The 17,320-nt window shown below is 44.2% G+C and overlaps 2 protein-coding genes and 1 long non-coding RNA gene across 5 annotated transcripts in view; 2 read left to right on the top strand and 1 right to left on the bottom strand.

Moving 5' to 3' along the window:
• Window positions 1-17,320, top strand: part of LOC310848837 — a 114,296-nt gene that overhangs the window by 5,731 nt on the left and 91,245 nt on the right. The window lies entirely within an intron of this gene.
• The window catches only part of SLC10A1 (solute carrier family 10 member 1), a 322,488-nt gene that overhangs the window by 217,443 nt on the left and 87,725 nt on the right, over window positions 1-17,320 (bottom strand).
• SUSD6 (sushi domain containing 6) overlaps window positions 8,234-17,320 on the top strand; it is a 59,052-nt gene continuing 49,965 nt past the window's right edge. The window contains exon 1 of one of the 3 annotated variants that reach the window (XM_083747823.1): window positions 8,234-10,252. The gene's annotated coding sequence lies outside the window, so the exon portion shown is untranslated. Of the gene's footprint in view, window positions 10,253-10,795; window positions 11,244-17,320 lie in introns of those variants that run through there. The other 2 variants (XM_083747824.1, XM_083747828.1) reach the window with 2 other exon arrangements.

The raw sequence follows: 17,320 nt of genomic DNA, 5'->3' as shown, positions 1-17,320 counted from the left end.
GTTTTCCTCTTGCCCTGGACTGAGCATGGATTGGATATAGCGGCCATTCTACCAGTGCAGTGGTGGCATATCTCCTGTGCTGGGTTAATATGAATATAGGATTGCTCAGCCCAGCTTGCATTGTGCTTAATTCTGGAGGAAGAAACACAGATTTTACACTGAGTCAGATCCAGATAAGATTTCACATTTGAATTTAAAGGGCGGTGCTTAGAAACTGTAAATAGGCAGATGTCATAGGGAATTTCCAATCTATAGACAGAGGATTTAAATATTTTTCATCACTAGAGGGCACTCACTGATCAGATATTAGTTACTTTATTTTTAATTTTTCAATCAACCAACTTTCAAACAATTGAACAAGGGCTGAAAGGCGAATAGGTTTGCCACCTGAGGCGCTCCAAAATAAGAAACTCATGGTGGGACCTTGAACAAATGGCATTATTGTGTGTGTCACCACATTAGTACTTTGTTAGAACGCACTGTCATTGTCATTGCATTACATTAAAGTTCCTTTTGGTTGTTATGAATGGCAATACCATTCATCTAGGAGGAAAGCTCAAGAGCCAACCATAGCAATTACTTCCAAGGCTTTGAGAACACTCCCCAAGCAGTGTGCCTTTTCCCACACCAAGATCTGAAAAGGCTAAATGTTTATATTATCTATATTTGCTAAAAATAGAAGGTTTATTGACAAAGCGGGATTGGCATGGTTGGTAGAACTTTTGCACAGTTGACGCCCATGAAATTGCTTCCTGGATCAGGTTAAGCAGTTGGGGTGGGGGGAAACCTCATATTTTAATCTGATTTCCATCTGAAACACTGACTACGATTTCAGGGATGTCTCTGAATACCAGTTTCTGGGAGGAGTGCTGTTGCATTCAGTTCCTGTTTGTGGGATTCCCCGAGGCCACGGGGAGAATGGCATGCTGGATTCAATAGACCTTTGGCCTGACTCAGCAAGGCTCTTCTTATTTTCTCATATTCTTCTTGTACATATAGCATTTGTTTAGCCTTTAGCCTTTTTTTAAAAAAAAAATCTTGCCACTGCTTATGGGAATGGGCAGAGAATATAGGAGTGGTGAGTTACTCAGAATCCATCAGAGCCAAAGGCTCTCTTTTGTTCCTCTGAAGGCCTTGGGGCATTGTGAAAACTTTCAGGAACTTTTTGGGTGGGGTGGGCCAGATCATGGGCCAACTTTGTCAGGTGGCCAGGACAACACACCTACAACTGGTAAAAAGGTAAAGCTAAAGAACCCCTGGACGGTTATTGTTATTATCAAAAGCAAGTGCTCATCTCACTTTTCAGGCCAAGGGAGTCAGCATTTGTCCACAGAGGTTTCTGGGTCATATGGCCAGCATGACTACACCATTTCTGGCACAAAGGGACACTGTGACAAGTGCCAGAGCACACAGAAACGCTGTTTACCTTCCCGCCACAGCAGTACCCATTTATCTACTTGTACTATTATGCTTTCAAACTGCTACGTTGGCAGAAGCTGGGACAGAGCAACGGGAGCGGACTCCGTCATGCACATTCAAACTGCTGACCTTCCAATCAGCAAGCCCAAGAGGCTCAGTGGTTTAGACCACTTCAACTGACATCATTATTGACATGTTGTTTTGAATGTGAATCTTCAAGCATGCCCTCCATGACCAATTTCCCCACCTCCAGTGCACCTCACCGCACCCCCATGAACCTTTAAACTCTAAAATGGCAGGCCTCATTTCACAGCTTAAAGCATTAGTCTCCGGCAGGTGTGTTGCGAGCCAGTACAGGGTTGTGGCCTGAGCTACGATGGGTCAAAACAGCAGCACTACCACCATTCAAATATATGGTACACACACACACACACACACACACAGAGAGAGAGAGAGAGAGAGAGAGAGAGAGAGAAATGGGCCCCCAAATGTATGTTTGAATTACAGTTGGGTTCCAGGTCTGAAAACATGGATAAACACTGACTTAAAGGGTCTGTTTGGGTGGGAATTTAGGCTTGCAAGATAGGAAGCTGTTTATTTTCCACAGCCAGGTCCTTTCTTCCCCATTAGGCCCCAAGCTAGAGGGAAGCAAGTGCTTGTCTGCTTCATTGCTTTCCTTCAGCCTAGCTCCCAGTGCCAGCTGGCTGACAGCTTCTGCCTGTGCATCTCTCCGCTGCCATGGTTCCCTTCCTGGCAGCATGAGGGCGGCACGCACATCCAGCCGTCAGCCTTGGATGGTTTTGGATGTGAGGCAGGAGGTAGTTTTGACACCCCCATTTTCCCTGCAAAACCTAGGGAGTCTCTACATGTGGTAGAGAGACCCCCCTGCAGTCCTCTCCTCTGCGTTTTTGCTTCTTGTTGCAGAAAGAAGCATATACAGAGGTACCTCGGGTTAAGTAACTTAATTCGTTCCAGAGGTCCGTTCTTAACCTGAAACTATTCTTAACCTGAAGCACCACTTTAGCTAATGGGGCCTCCTGCTGCTGCCACGCTGCTGGAGCACTAGTTCTGTTCTCATCCTGAAGCAAAGTTCTCAACCCGAGGTAATATTTCTGGGTTAGCGGAGTCTGTAACCTGAAGCGTATGTAACCTGAAGCTGATGTAACCCGAGGTACAACAGACCCTCCAAGTGTCCCTATTTTCCAAGGACGTCCCTGATTTAGAGAAGCTGCTCCGGTTTCTGATTTGATTCCAGAATGTCCCACTTTTCCTTAGGATGTCCCTATTTTCATTGGAGTAATGTTGGAGGGTATGGCGTTATCTTACCCCCCCAAGCCGTCTGAAGGCAATCCTGTATAGCAGGGATGTCCAACCAGTTGACCGCAATCAACAGGTTGACCCCCAGGTGATTGTGATAGATCGTGGTGGATCACTGGCTCATTTTTCTCCACAGTGGAAAAAGAGCATCCATGTGCATGCCGTCCTGACCTGGCGTGAGTCGGTCGTTGCTAGGCCACTGGCACCATGGTACAGTCGTGTTTAGGAAGTCCCTGCCAGCAGGCTGCTGCAAGTTCAATCCATTAGGAGGCTTCTTGGATCCCCAACAGTGCCGGTCTACCCATGGCATCAGCTGTCCTTAGACTGTTCTTGGCATCCGTCCCCTGCTTCCCTGCAACGGCCCCAGTGGGGATGAAGCTGTGTCATAGGTGAGAGCTGTGGAGCGTCTATTGGTTTGTGAGCGATTTATGGAGTGCCCCCCCAAAAGCAGGAGAACTATGTTGCTCCCCCTTCCCCCTTTTAAAAAAAAACTCAACAACTTTGGATCCCCCCCCCCCAAAATGGGTAATCACTGCCAGTTTTTTTATTCCAGGAATAGATCGCGATCTCTTGGGAGTTGGACATCCCTTCTGTATAGGGAAGTGGGTTTTTTATGTTTCATTATGTTTTTATTTATCTTGGAAGGTGCCCAGAGTGGCTGGGACAACCCAGTGAGATGTGGGGTATAAATAGTAAAATTATCATTATAGAATGGGACGTCCTTATTTTCATCGGAGAAATGCTGGAGGGTATGCTACAAACAGCAGGGGAATTCTTGTGCAGCTCTTTCACCTTTTGCTTTCCTGTCTCAGTAGAAATCATCTAGTAAGTGGATAATACAGCTGTTTCCTGCCTCTGAATAGATGCTGTTTATATACACAGAGCATTTTGAATAGGTAATGTGTTGTTGACAGCTAGCATGTAGTCATGTCCTTGGACCAAATTCAAGCAAGCTTTCTATATATGTATACAAATTCAAGCAAGCTTTCTATCTATATCTATATATATATATATATATATATTTGCTTTCGTAGATTTTCACGGGTACAGGAATGCAGGTTTTGGTGTCCTCGGGTGTCTTCCCGTGTAAAAGTTGGGGTGTCTAGGCGACGTTTCGACGAGGTCTCACTCGTCATCTTCAGGCTGGTGCTTTCGGCTTCTTGTTACTGGAACAGAGCGGGATCTCAATGTTTGAGTTCCTATAAATACTGTAGAGGGGGTGTGGTGTCTAGCCTCCAATGTTCTGGGCAGAGAGGAAGTTCCCAGGCTAGTGTGCCTTTTCTTCTTTTGTTCCTTAATTACTTGAGAGATACCTTGAGTGATTTCTTGAGTGATATCCTGAGTACCACTTAGGTGGGTCATTAGGTGTGGATTAGTTGCTAAAGTCTTTGTGTCTTGACCTCTTGAACTTTGTGAAGAGTTTTCCTGAGAAGATGGCTGTATTGCACTTAGTTGTGCTTTGGCTTGGCTTCGTGTATAGGGGCGAGCTGTGGTTTTGTGGCTTGTGTCAGCCAGATCTGTGTAGGGATTGCAGGGGGGTGCAGCATCCGGAGGTGCCACCATGGATTGGCTACTGGATGGTGTCAGTAATTCATCTGTGGAGAGGGTCTGGGTTTGGGTCTGGTGTGGTTGATTGGTGTTGGCGTTCTGTGTGCCTCTGGATCTGGTGTCAGTTTTTGTGGGGAGGGCTAATTTCCAGATGTCTGGCAATCGGGATGTGTCGTCACGCTTGTTCATGTTGTGAGGGTGTTTCTCTATCTCGATGGCTTCCATGATTATTCTCTTGTGGTGATGTTCCGTGTTAAAGAGCAATTTGGAATCTGCAAAATTAATTTCGTGTCCTGTTTCTTTCATGTGTTGGAAAAGAGAGGAAGTTTTGACAACTGAGTTACAGAATCTCTCAAATGTGTTAATTGCCAATGGATACCAGCAAAACAGGATTACGAAGCTAATCCAAAAGGAAACACCCCCCAAAAACCAAGACACAGAAGAAAACAATGGCATGGCCCTCCTTCCTTATATCAAGGGCACTACAGATAAAATTAGCAAAATCCTCCATAAACACAATATCAAAACAGCCTTTTGCACCAACCAAAAAATAGCCAATATCCTCAGAAACCCCAAGGATAAAATCCAGTTGGAAAACCAAGGGATCTATGAAATACCCTGCAAAGTCTGCCCAGCCACGTACATTGGACAAACAAACAGACGAATAAATGCACGTATCGCAGAACACAAGAATGCCGTCAAAAAAAAAAAAAAAAGAAGAAAAAACTTCCTCTCTTTTCCAACACATGAAAGAAACAGGACACGAAATTAATTTTGCAGATTCCAAATTGCTCTTTAACACGGAACATCACCACAAGAGAATAATCATGGAAGCCATCGAGATAGAGAAACACCCTCACAACATGAACAAGCGTGACGACACATCCCGATTGCCAGACATCTGGAAATTAGCCCTCCCCACAAAAACTGACACCAGATCCAGAGGCACACAGAACGCCAACACCAATCAACCACACCAGACCCAAACCCAGACCCTCTCCACAGATGAATTACTGACACCATCCAGTAGCCAATCCATGGTGGCACCTCCGGATGCTGCACCCCCCTGCAATCCCTACACAGATCTGGCTGACACAAGCCACAAAACCACAGCTCGCCCCTATACACGAAGCCAAGCCAAAGCACAACTAAGTGCAATACAGCCATCTTCTCAGGAAAACTCTTCACAAAGTTCAAGAGGTCAAGACACAAAGACTTTAGCAACTAATCCACACCTAATGACCCACCTAAGTGGTACTCAGGATATCACTCAAGAAATCACTCAAGGTATCTCTCAAGTAATTAAGGAACAAAAGAAGAAAAGGCACACTAGCCTGGGAACTTCCTCTCTGCCCAGAACATTGGAGGCTAGACACCACACCCCCTCTACAGTATTTATAGGAACTCAAACATTGAGATCCCGCTCTGTTCCAGTAACAAGAAGCCGAAAGCACCAGCCTGAAGATGACGAGTGAGACCTCGTCGAAACGTCGCCTAGACACCCCAACTTTTACACGGGAAGACACCCGAGGACACCAAAACCTGCATTCCTGTACCCGTGAAAATCTACGAAAGCATATATATATATATATATATATGTATGTATGTATGTATGTATATGATTTTATTGGTTTACAGAAGTATGTGCATTGTCTCTTTTTTTCAGACAAGCAAGTGTGTTACATTAGCCTTCCTTACCTTGTCATTGCTAGTTATACTTCAGTCAGAATTAATAATAATAATAATAATAATAATAATAATAATAATAATAATACCCTGCCCATCTGGCTGGGTTGCCCCAGCCACTCTGGACGACATACACAACCAAAATGTTTCCTGCCATTTTGTGCATACTTATACATTGTGTGTTTTCTCCACACACACACACACACACACACACACACACACTTTTTCATTTTATTTATAAAGGCTCAGGGTGTTTTTTAAGCAGGAACCTGTGAATTTAACGCTATCCTAGAAGGTGCACAGGCTGACATTGTGTCATCAAGGCTGCAAAAAGGGCAGCACTTACAGGCAACCTGTCCTCTCCCTCCCTGCCCCCTGGTCATTTTTAGCATATGCTTTTATGTTTGCAATATACATGTGTAAAATACAGGAAATGACTGGTTTCTAAAGGGCTGCTGAATTGCATTTGGAGTGTGTTTATTATTAAGGGACAGGCAAAGTGCCTGTCAGGAAGCCAAATGGGAGGTGTCCTCTTAGCTTTCACTGAACCATATGAATCAAACTTTGTGTGCGCCTACTGTTCTTGAGAGTATATGTTCTTTATGTTCTTTATGGGTATATTCTTTATGGGTATTCTTGCATAGTCTGCTTAATACAAGCAACCCTGAGTATGCTTAGTTGTTAGGATGTAAAATATTGGCCTCATGCACACCACACATTTAAAGCACAATGATACCACTTTAAACAGTCATAGCATCTCCCCAATTTCCCCCCAGAGCTGTAGTTTATTAAGGATGCTGAAGGTCCCTGGGTTCAATTCCTGGCATCTCCTGGTTGAGCTAGGAAAAACCCCTGCCTGGAGAGCTGCTGGCAACCATTATATACAAATACTGAGCCAGATGATGCAGTTGTCTGACTCTCATCTAACACTTCCCATCTTTCTTAAGAGATTGATGCAGCAGGACATAAAGGGTTTCATGGCCTCTTGGGGTATATTTGGCATGTGGTATCACATGTCTCGGGGGACGCAGGTGGCGCTGTGGGTTAAAGCCTCAGCACCTAGGACTTGCCGATCGAAAGGTCGGCGGTTCGAATCCCTGCGGCGGGGTGCGCTCCCGCTGCTCGGTCCCAGCGCCTGCCAACCTAGCAGTTCGAAAGCACCTCCGGGTGCAAGTAGATAAATAGGGACCGCTTACCAGCGGGAAGGTAAACGGCGTTTCCGTGTGCGGCTCTGGCTCGCCAGAGCAGCGATGTCACGCTGGCCACGTGACCCGGAAGTGTCTCCGGACAGCGCTGGCCCCTGGCCTCTTGAGTGAGATGGGCGCACAACCCCAGAGTCTGGCAAGACTGGCCCATACGGGCAGGGGTACCTTTACCTTTACCTTTATCACATGTCTCCTTTGTGCTGTCTATGTATTTGTTTTTCCTTGCTGTTATTTTCCATTTCTTTGGAATCAATTATTTTTTACACTGTCATTCTTAGCTCATTAAAAACTATGTTTTAGGAGAGACAAAAAAAGACAAAAAGAGAAAGAATGAGGATATATTAAAAAAGAAAACCTAGTTCATGCCATGTCATAATCATATGGGGCTTTCCAAATGGTAGGACATGGTGGGACGTGGCCAGTTACCCAATGGATTCTTGCCTGCCCACAGGGAATTTCCAGTGGACAGGGCAGGTGACACGGTTGGAGCCCCTGTCAGGCAGTAGGAACAGCGAGAAACATCAGGCTCTTGACATGCTTGACTTGAAGTGCCACACTGTTGTTGACACTGTGATTCTACATCAGCTCAAACCTGATGCAACAGGAGGGATTTAAAACATTTTTACAGACATCCCTGAATTGACAACCATCCCACCCATGTTGCAACAAAGATCACAGGATATGGTGTACACAGGACACTACCATGAGGGAGAATTTGCTCAGATGAAAGGCCGCTTGGCAGGGAGCTACATCTCTGTAGCCTTATGTTTGCATACTTAGACATCAGAAGAGGGATAGTCCTTGCCTTGGGACTCCAGACACAAATACCCAATATGAAACCCAAACAATTGTGGGTGCTAAGAAAGAGTGTCTTGCATAAGTAAACAAAGAAAGATCTCAAAACCCAGGCAGTTGCATATGAGCCAAAACATTCTTTCAGATAGCTTGGACCTAAGCTGTGTAGCCAATTTTAAATATGGTGATACCATCATAATTGCCTTGCTACTAAGGAAATTTATTTACCTTTTATTATGAACACACAGAATAATATACATAAATGTATCAAACATTACACCCCCTCCCCTAATGAATACAAAACAGGCCTTCATAAAAGAGACATCTTTCTAACAGTTTTTTTCAGTTTCACCTTGGTTGATTTGAGCACTGGAAAAAAAGAAAGTGTGATCAAAGTGTAATTTAACTCATGAACACACCCACCTGAGCAAGAATATAGAGCAGAACCTGTGGCTTTGCGGTGGTATCCAGTGCTGGTCCTACTCAGTACAGACCTAATGAAGTTAATAGACATGACTAATTTAGGTTCATCAATTTTGAGTCTACTCTTGGGATGGACTTAATTGGATACAGACCCAAGATGGCCAGTGGCCAGGAAAGATGGGAGCTATAGTTTGGGAGAATCTGGAGACCACAAGTTCCTCATCCCTGGTACAAAGAATCTGTGGGCTTCTGATTTTGCAAAGGCTTGTGTACTTTCAGACTGTCAAGCCTTAAGCACTTCTTTTGAGTTTGAGATAACAGGAAAACAAAACGGAAGAACAAATGTGTAGTCTTTCAAAACCAGTGACAAAGATATGAGATTAAAAACTGTATGAAAAGCGCCTCAGAGGGCCTCATGCTGCACCTCTTTGGGAAATTAGTGACAAAAGCAGGAATTATTAGTGTTGGCGGTTTTTCTCACAAAAGTGTGTTTCTGGATGCTAAAAAAGTGTTTAATAAGATAGGGGAGGGGCTGCAAGACTCGGAATTTTCATTTGATAAAGCGGGGAAATAATTTAACAGCTGAAGTCCAGTCAGGCACTGGGTGAGGATGGGTTTTGAGCAAAGAATGGGGGGAAATGGGTATGCAGGTTGATCCGATAAAAGGGACGAATACAAAGTGGCAAAAGAGAAAATGGAGAGGACAGAAAGGATAGGGCAATATTGTGGAAAGGGTGGGGCTGGCGACAGAAACCACAACTGCCAACTTGTTCTCTAGCGTATACAGTATAACATTTTGCATTCGGAAGCTTGTCTCCTCTGACAACCTGGCCCATTTAACGCTGAAGAGGAGAAATAAATAAAACGAGGGCGGGGGGGGGGAAGAAGTCCAGTACCCGGGCTGCGCTCAGAGTTAAGGCACAATATGAGAGGAGACGAAAATACCCCAAAGCCACAGGGCGCAAAGTGGGCAACCTCGCACATGGGAAGAGAACGGATCCAGCCCGCTTCCTCCTGCCTGTTTCTCTTCCTCCCATATTCCCCGCCCCGGAGGAGGGAGCGGCTCCTCCTCCTCCTCTTCCCACAGCCGCCGAGGCGAGCGGGGAGGCGGCAGTCCACGTGCGGGAAGGCGCTGGCTGATCTCCCGCGTTGTTAAGGCCGGCCGGCGAGGCTCCTCCCCTTCCTTGTATTCCTCCGGCCTGGGGAGCCTCGCCCCGATCAATCCTTTCCCTCCCGCGGGTTCTAACTTCAACCCTGGAGGCGGCAGGAGCAGCTGCTCTGCCTCTGCCCCTTTAAACCCTCGCCGAGGGAGGGCAGGCCGCCGTCTTTCCCCCGCCCAATCCCCTCCCACTCGCCAGGCCCGGCGCGTGAGGCGAGCTCGCGCTAGAGCGCAGGCGGAGCAACGACTGAGAGCGGCTGTTGTGGCGGCGGCGAAGGAGGAAGCGGGACTCGGCGGAGTCGGAGCGAAGAAGAAGGGTCGGGCTGAGGAGACGAGAGGAGGAAGGGGGGGAGGGAAAGTGCCCTCACCTTCGTCGCCGCCCTCGCGACGTTACTCCGGAGCTACTTTAGCCTTGGCATTTCTATCTATTTAAACCCCCTCGCTTGTTTGTTTATTTCCCCTGGCGGCCGCGAATGTTGCATTGGCCGAGCCCTGCGCCAAGAGGAGACGGGTCCCTCCCCTGCCGTAACCAGGGCCAGGCAGACAAGGGCACGCGGGCCTTGCAGCAGCAACAGCGGCGGCGGCGGCGGCAGCAGCCCAGCCTCTCAGTGCCTTGGAGCGAAGAGGAGGAGGTAGCAGCAGCAGCAGCAGCAGCAGAAGAAGAAGGGGCCGCCTTCTTCCCGGAACCAGCCGCGGCTGGGTGAGCGAGCCGCTGCCGGGAAAGGGGGTGGGGAGGGGAGGGCGGGCGAGGAAAGTGTGGGGGGTGTGGAGGGGGCTGGCGGTGGGGCTGAAGGCGCGTCCTTCTCTCCACCCCTCCCCACCTCCTTTGGTTCTTTGTTAGCCAAGCGCGGAAGGCAGGCAGGCATGGGGGGGCGGCTGTCAAGAGTTCCTGGGCTTTCCCCTTCCCAGACACGCACACCTGCTCTGCGGAGCCCGGGGGGTGGGTGGGGTGGGGGGCGGCTTCTGGAAAATAATAAAAGAGCCGCCGAGTACAGACGGCGACGGTTTGGGTGGATTTGGGGCAAAAGGGTGGAGGAGGGCGAAGATGCTTGAGCCCTTTTTTCTGCGGGAGCAACTGTGGATGGAGACTGACAGCCACTCTCTTCGTCTCTCTCCCCCACCCCGAAAAAAATTCCTTCAGAGGATTAGATTCCCAAGGGTGACGGTGGGGGGAGAAATCCCATCATCGCCTGGGAAACTTGTCAGGACAAAGCTGTGGTGGAGATGCCAGAACGCTCAAAGTTGCTGGAGGATGGGCTAGTTAGATGCAGCAGTTTTTGGTGATCTGTGACCCTCTTTTAAGCCACACAAACATTCAGCGAACGTATTGTTATTATTATTATACCTCCTGTTCCTGTAATCATTGCACTGCTGTGCTAACCTGTCTTAGTCCAGGCCATGTCCCAAACCACTAGTTGAAGACCAGTGGGGAACATGGATTCTCAAATGCAGATATGCCTGTCCTGTGTCTGCATTGGGGGCAGCTACTAAAGAGAATTCTGGGGCTTGATGACATAACGGAACACAATCTTTATTTATGCCATGTCTCTGAAACCTCCTTTTAGCGGGTGGTGTGGGTGGTGAAATGACTCTTAGGCTCTGGTAATGTCTAGTTTCTTTGTGTCTGAATCTGTACTTTGGGTGCTGCTCTACGAATGCTGAATTTCCTGGGGAAAGTTGTGTGGCTGTAAGTAACTACCTCACTCTTTTAAAAAAGAGGACTAGGGGAAGAAAGAAGACTCTCTTTTTAAAAAATAATAAAAATCTGTATCTCTTTAGAAAGTTGTGCTATTTTACAACAGCCTTTTGGGCTTTAGAAGATGAAATATTGCATTCATATGCTTATCTCTGTTTTGAAATAAGTTGTGAGGTGTAATGAGAAAACAGTTGTGCCTATGAATATGAATAAAAGTCCATTATTGGATTTAAGAGAGAGTGAATGCTTTGCTTTCCAGTAATGTGCTCCTCTTCCACGAAACTTTACGTAAGAATTGCTAATCGTATATAATCGTGGCTGGTGTGCTGATCCTTTTTGATCCTAATGTTAGCTGCTAGGATGTGTTCTATAATAAACTTAAAGTAGAAAAAACCAGCACAGCCTTCTGCTGACAAAAGGTCTTCTCATGTATTAGTTCTCCTTTCCTATAAAATATATATGCAAGATCAGCTTGAGTGGTACATTGACACTTTCTATTGACTATTTCATTCTAAGTGGTGGTTTCCACCTGAATATTAGTATATTAGTGCTGAGGACCTGAATTTTTATACAAGGCCTCTGTCTGGTTTAACTTTTGTTCAATATTTGGATATACTTAAAAAAAAATCCTTATATTAAAGGGTGGGGGATTGATGAGATTCTCAGTTTTTAATTGTTGTCTTATGCTGAAGAATTCCATCATAGAGTTGACATTCACTTTTTGGGTACATGTGTGTGAATGTACACCTGTCCATGTCAGGTCTGCCCCCCATTGGCTTTGTAGAATTTTGTAAGCTCTGCTACTATACAGATAATACAAACAATTGAATCTATTTAGTACATAGCTTTTTTGTTTACTAAATCCCACTTTTCAGTATCAGTATACCTATACCTATTTGTTATTTGAAATAACATTTTGATTCTAGGCCTGTAAGCAAGAGTCACCACTCTAGTATCAAAAGTCCAGGGGCTGAAAAAAAGCAAAAATGGTCTTTAGATTCTTCCTGAATGGCTATACTCAACTTACAGTACACGGTAATTTAAAATGTGATAGTGTCTGATGAGCAGAGCTCCACACATTTGGATCCCCAAATTTGCAAGCCTTAGCTGACCAAAAACTTTTTGAAACTGCTAGGATTCTCTTTGTGTGCTGTACAATCATAACCTCCTGCTCCTTTCCCCAGCTCATAGTGTAGAAGTAGGGAAGGGATCAGTCTTTCCTTCAACCATAGCTGCCTTCTCCACCTTGGAGCTAGAGAGTGGAGTGAAGATCTTCCCTGAATTCAGCTGCATTTCTGAGGCACTCTGGTGTCCTGAAAGTATAGTGCATCCACAGGAAAAATCACTGCCCCATCCGACAGGTTCAGAGGAAGACACAAGCTGAAGGTCTCATCAGAAAGTGTGGTAGACGAATTTGTGGGTCCCTGCTGAGGAGTAATTTAAGAGATACTAGTTTGGCAAGCTTCAGTTCTTAGGAAATGTGGGGTTTTTTTTTGAAGTAATTAAATGTCATCACAATTTCATTGTAACCTTGTGTCATACATTTGTCTGAACTGGGAAGGAAGTGAAGATGTTGAAATGTCTTGATGATGCTTGAAGTTGTTTGTATCTCAAGTACTGCCAATTTATTTTATTGTGCTTTCTTTATGTTCCTGTAAATGCTATTGTGTAGCAAGACTTCACTTGGCAGGCTCTCTTCTATCATGGTAGACATTTAGGGTTTTTCTTTCTTTTTTTAAATGAAGTGAGTTTCTTAAGGAAAGTGAAGAAGTGTTTTTAACAAAAGAGAATGTTGTTTTCCTAATACAAGTTAAGATTTTTCTAAACTCTGCTCAGGGTTGTTGAAATAGTCTTGGAACTATAGTATCGAAAGCCTGATGCTTGGGTGCGGAAGCAGGAGGAGGATGCCACTTTGTCTTCTGTAATAAAATGTACTTGCCTGTCCCAGAACTATGGCAAGAGAAATTTTTCAGACAGGGTACTGTCCCCACCAGAGAAAGACAAAACAGTGTTGTGAGTGATGTTCTTTTTTGAATGCTAAACATTGAAGCCCATTTATGTGGATTTATGGACAGTGTGTGGATAACTTATAACTGGCAACTACGGCTACAATGGCACATCCACCACCACCCCATACTTCTTCATAACATATAAAAACAGCAGTTCCCTTTCAAGCTATGCCTGCACATGAAATTCAAGAGATGGTAGCAACTGAAATTTCTTAAATTCTTCTTACCTTTACCTTAAAAACAGAGTATATTTTCCCTTTTTTGTTAACTAATGGCTTGGCTTTGTTTATGCAAGTTTGTGTAAAATAACATGGATATTTGTATTTAGCATTATCTGAATTATTGGCTAGGACTTATGCTTGCAGGAGCAAAAGACAGCGTACTTTGCAGTCATACTTGGGGCACCCTCTTAGTTGGCTTCACTACATGGGAACTGCTGCAAACTGTGCAGCTTCTTCCCATGCCACTTGCATAATATAAGAAGTCTAGACTTGAACTGCAGTGTTCTTGCTCCCACTCTACAAAGATAACATCCGGAGGAGCCCTCTGACTCAGTGAATGTAATTTGATTGACTTACAAAATCAAACATGCATTGGATTAAACTACATGCCCACCGTGCCATATAGGTAACTGGGCAGTTTTCTCTCTCTTGCAGGTAGCAGCAGCAAGTGCAAAGCAGCAGCTCCATATGTGGCCTCTGTAGCTAAAGCTGGAGCCTGCTTAGTCTGTGTGCCTGTCTGCAAGGAGGAAAACCTATGTCATTGCATATGTTTTATTTACAATGTCTTCTGGGGAACTTTGATGCTTAGAATCTTATGAGGGGTTTTCAGTGAGAAATCAGAAAGAGCAAAGAAACTTAGAAGATAGCTACCTAGCATTCCTTCTCTTCACAAACAGTGAGAACAGTTATACTTTGGGTTGAGCGTTTTCAGGTTGCACTCTGTGGCGACCTGGAAGTAACGGAACCCGTTACTTCCAGGTTTCGCTGCTCGCTCATGTGCAGACGCTCAAAATGACGTCATGCGCAGAAGCGGTGAATCGCGACCCATGCAGACGCGGGTTGCGTTCGCTTCAGGGTTCGAACAGGGCTCCGGAACGGTTCCCATTTGCATCCAAAGGTATCACAGTAGTTGAAGGAGAGTGTTGGGTGTGTCCTGAGTCACATTATGTTCGGGGGGGGGGGCAAGAGTGAAGCCCAACAGGGCTGGTGTATGCCTCATATGAATGGTACCCAAGAGCATGTTCCAGAATCCTTTGCATAGTACAGTGGTTTTTGATTGGCAGTTGAAAGTTATGAAAACCAGTTTCCCCCCTCATAAATAACTGAGTTGTCAGGGCTAAGTTTGGTTTAATTTTCAGTTTGTGATTAAGGCTCAGAAATACATTTGTTGTCAGGTAAGCTAAACTCTATTGCATGTGTGCCGTTGTTGTTGTTGTTTATGAATCACCCTTCCTTTAGTATCACCCCAGGCGGTGTCCAACAAATGATAATAAAATTACTTTAATGAGTAAAGCAAATAGAGAACTAAAATAATATGGTCAGGATTGTGGTTGGGTTAGTATTATTATTAGCAGTAGAATTTATTAAATTTGTATACTGACCTTCATCCATAGATCTCAGGGTGGTTCACAGCATAAAAATACAAAATAAAAACACAACATGCATAATAAAAACAATTCAAAGATACAGTATAATATGCACTAAAAGTCCTTATGTATTGGGCACAGTCAGCATAAAGACGCACAAATATGAAAATTACTTTTTGTGTACTCCAAAGCATAAAAAGAACAATGGACAATGGACAATAACACAATTAGGACAATAATACTTTGGAACAAACAGTTATAGATATATTTTGACAATTACCAGTAAGTCTTTTTCAAATTTGTCCCAATCCTAAGTGTGGGTGTCAGGGGAACCTCTCTAAGAAGACATTGTTCAGCTAGGGTGCCACCACTGAAAAGTCTTATTATTGATACTATTACTATTAATAAGGGGCTTTCCATTCAAAAGTGACCCAGGCACAATATAAACACTAAAACCAATCATAGCAAACAACCAATAAAAACTTCAGTCGGTAGCTGCCTGCTGGATTTCGTTTGGTGGAACACCTGAAAAAGGTCCTTGATGTCCTTAATGTGGCAGGTGTTACGTGAAAGGAGACTATTGTTCTGATGACATGTCTGCAACCTTTTAGGGCTTTAAAAGCTTAATATTGGAACTTTGAGTTGGGCCCAGAACAATACTTGAAGCTAGTGCAAAAGAAAGAAAGAGCGGGATGGAGGGAAGCAAGCAAGTACTGGTGTATTATGATCATAAGGTCCAGTCCTAGTTGACCATCTTATTTTGGATCAACTGAAATTTCTGCAAGGTTTTCAAAGACTCCCCCATGTATTGTGTGTTTCAGTAATACAAAGAAGAGGTTACCAGAGCATGAATCACTGCAGCTGCTTCCCTGTGCTGTTGCTGTTCTAGCTACCCAATGACTTTGATGTTAAAATTGCTCAAGGCTTTGGCTTCTAATCTAGACAGTATGAAGTAAACTGCAGAAGAAAAAAATGTTTTCTTTCCATTACCTTTTCCAAGTGCTTCTAGTGAAGCAATTAAAGGAAGAGTTTTAAACATGTATAAACCCCAGCAAAGGTTAAGAATGGCCCGCATGCAAATCTGATCAGACTAAAAAATTAGCCCCCTTTACTTAAGCTACGCTGTCAAGACTGATTTGACATCTGATTTACTACCAGGGGAGCATACAAAAAAAGTGACAACATGTTTCCTAATTTGTTAGCAGGTCAGGGATTGTCATGAGTTAGAATAGACATGAGAAAGTTGAAGTAAGGAGTGTTGGTTGTGCTTTTGTGCACTTTCCAGTTTCCTTGAATATCCCTTGTTTTCTAGTAGTATAATGATATCAGAACATTTATGAGTGTCAATACTCTGCTTCGTTAATTCATTAGATCCAGGGCTGAAAAAAATCCCAGGTGCCTAACATTTAAGTATCAGCATTAACTCTTTCACTTGAATGTTCTCCATACTGAGATGAGGACTGACATTTGCAGGGGGTGGGGGCACTGGTGGAGGTCACAATGCTTCTGCTGCAGTGGTTTAATGATTTGCATTAATTACTATTTTAAGGTGATTTCACTGTGTTAGGGGAAAGTTTCAAAGAAGTAAACATGGGTGTGATTATTTGGCAGTGACTATGGAGAACACTGCCCTTTTGAAGTCTATAACATTTAATTTGATATCAAGATTCTTGCCACCTGACTATGTATTCTTTTGTTAATGTCAGTTTTTGGAGAGAGGAAGGAAAATGTAACTGTTACTACGTTGAGTTTATTGATGAAGATCTGTGCACAAATCAAATGGAATATAGCCATAGTGACTACAGTTCCAACTTAGAAACTATACTGAATGTCTAATTCTTCCTGAAGTGAATTCATATCAAAAAATAGAAGGACGGCATTTAACTTTCAACATTGATTGCAGCACAAAGAGAGAGTGCAAACAGGAAACTTGTTCTGTGGTGAAGTTTGCAAACAGGAAATTTTCACAGAACAAACATAGCTCAAGTATAACCTAAGAAAGATAATAAAAAATGTTTTTCTGTAATGTCATGATATTTTTTTACCAAGTATTACTTGTAATTCCTCATGTCAAATTTTATTTAATTTTTTGTGGTACTTGCCCTGCTTTTACTGGAAAGGGGCAGAGGAGTGCTTCTCTTTCCTTATTTGAATTGAGTCAGTTCAGCATTCACCAACAGAGAGCTAGGGATGAGGGACAAAACTGAACAATGGAAGGGTGTCAATTGCAATACCTACATTAATATCACAATGGGACCTTAAAGGTTCACAAAAATGGAAGATTGGAGTAGGAGGCAGATATACTCTAAAATCTGATGTACATATTGAGATCCATCTTCACCGAAGAAAGGATCGTTTTGTCTCCTGTCACATAAATACCTGCAAGGAATTAGCAGTCTTGGAAACAACCCAACCTACCTTTAAATCTGCTTCACACACCCAGAGTGGAATGTAGTGGTATTTTTTCTTGGCAGT

The sequence above is a fragment of the Podarcis gaigeae genome (genome assembly GCF_964106915.1).
Source record: "Podarcis gaigeae genome assembly, chromosome: 1".
In the NCBI taxonomy this organism is placed as follows: Eukaryota; Metazoa; Chordata; class Lepidosauria; order Squamata; family Lacertidae; genus Podarcis; species Podarcis gaigeae.
The sequence above is the reverse complement of the archived record's forward strand: the minus strand, read 5'-3'. Positions and strand labels throughout refer to the sequence as shown.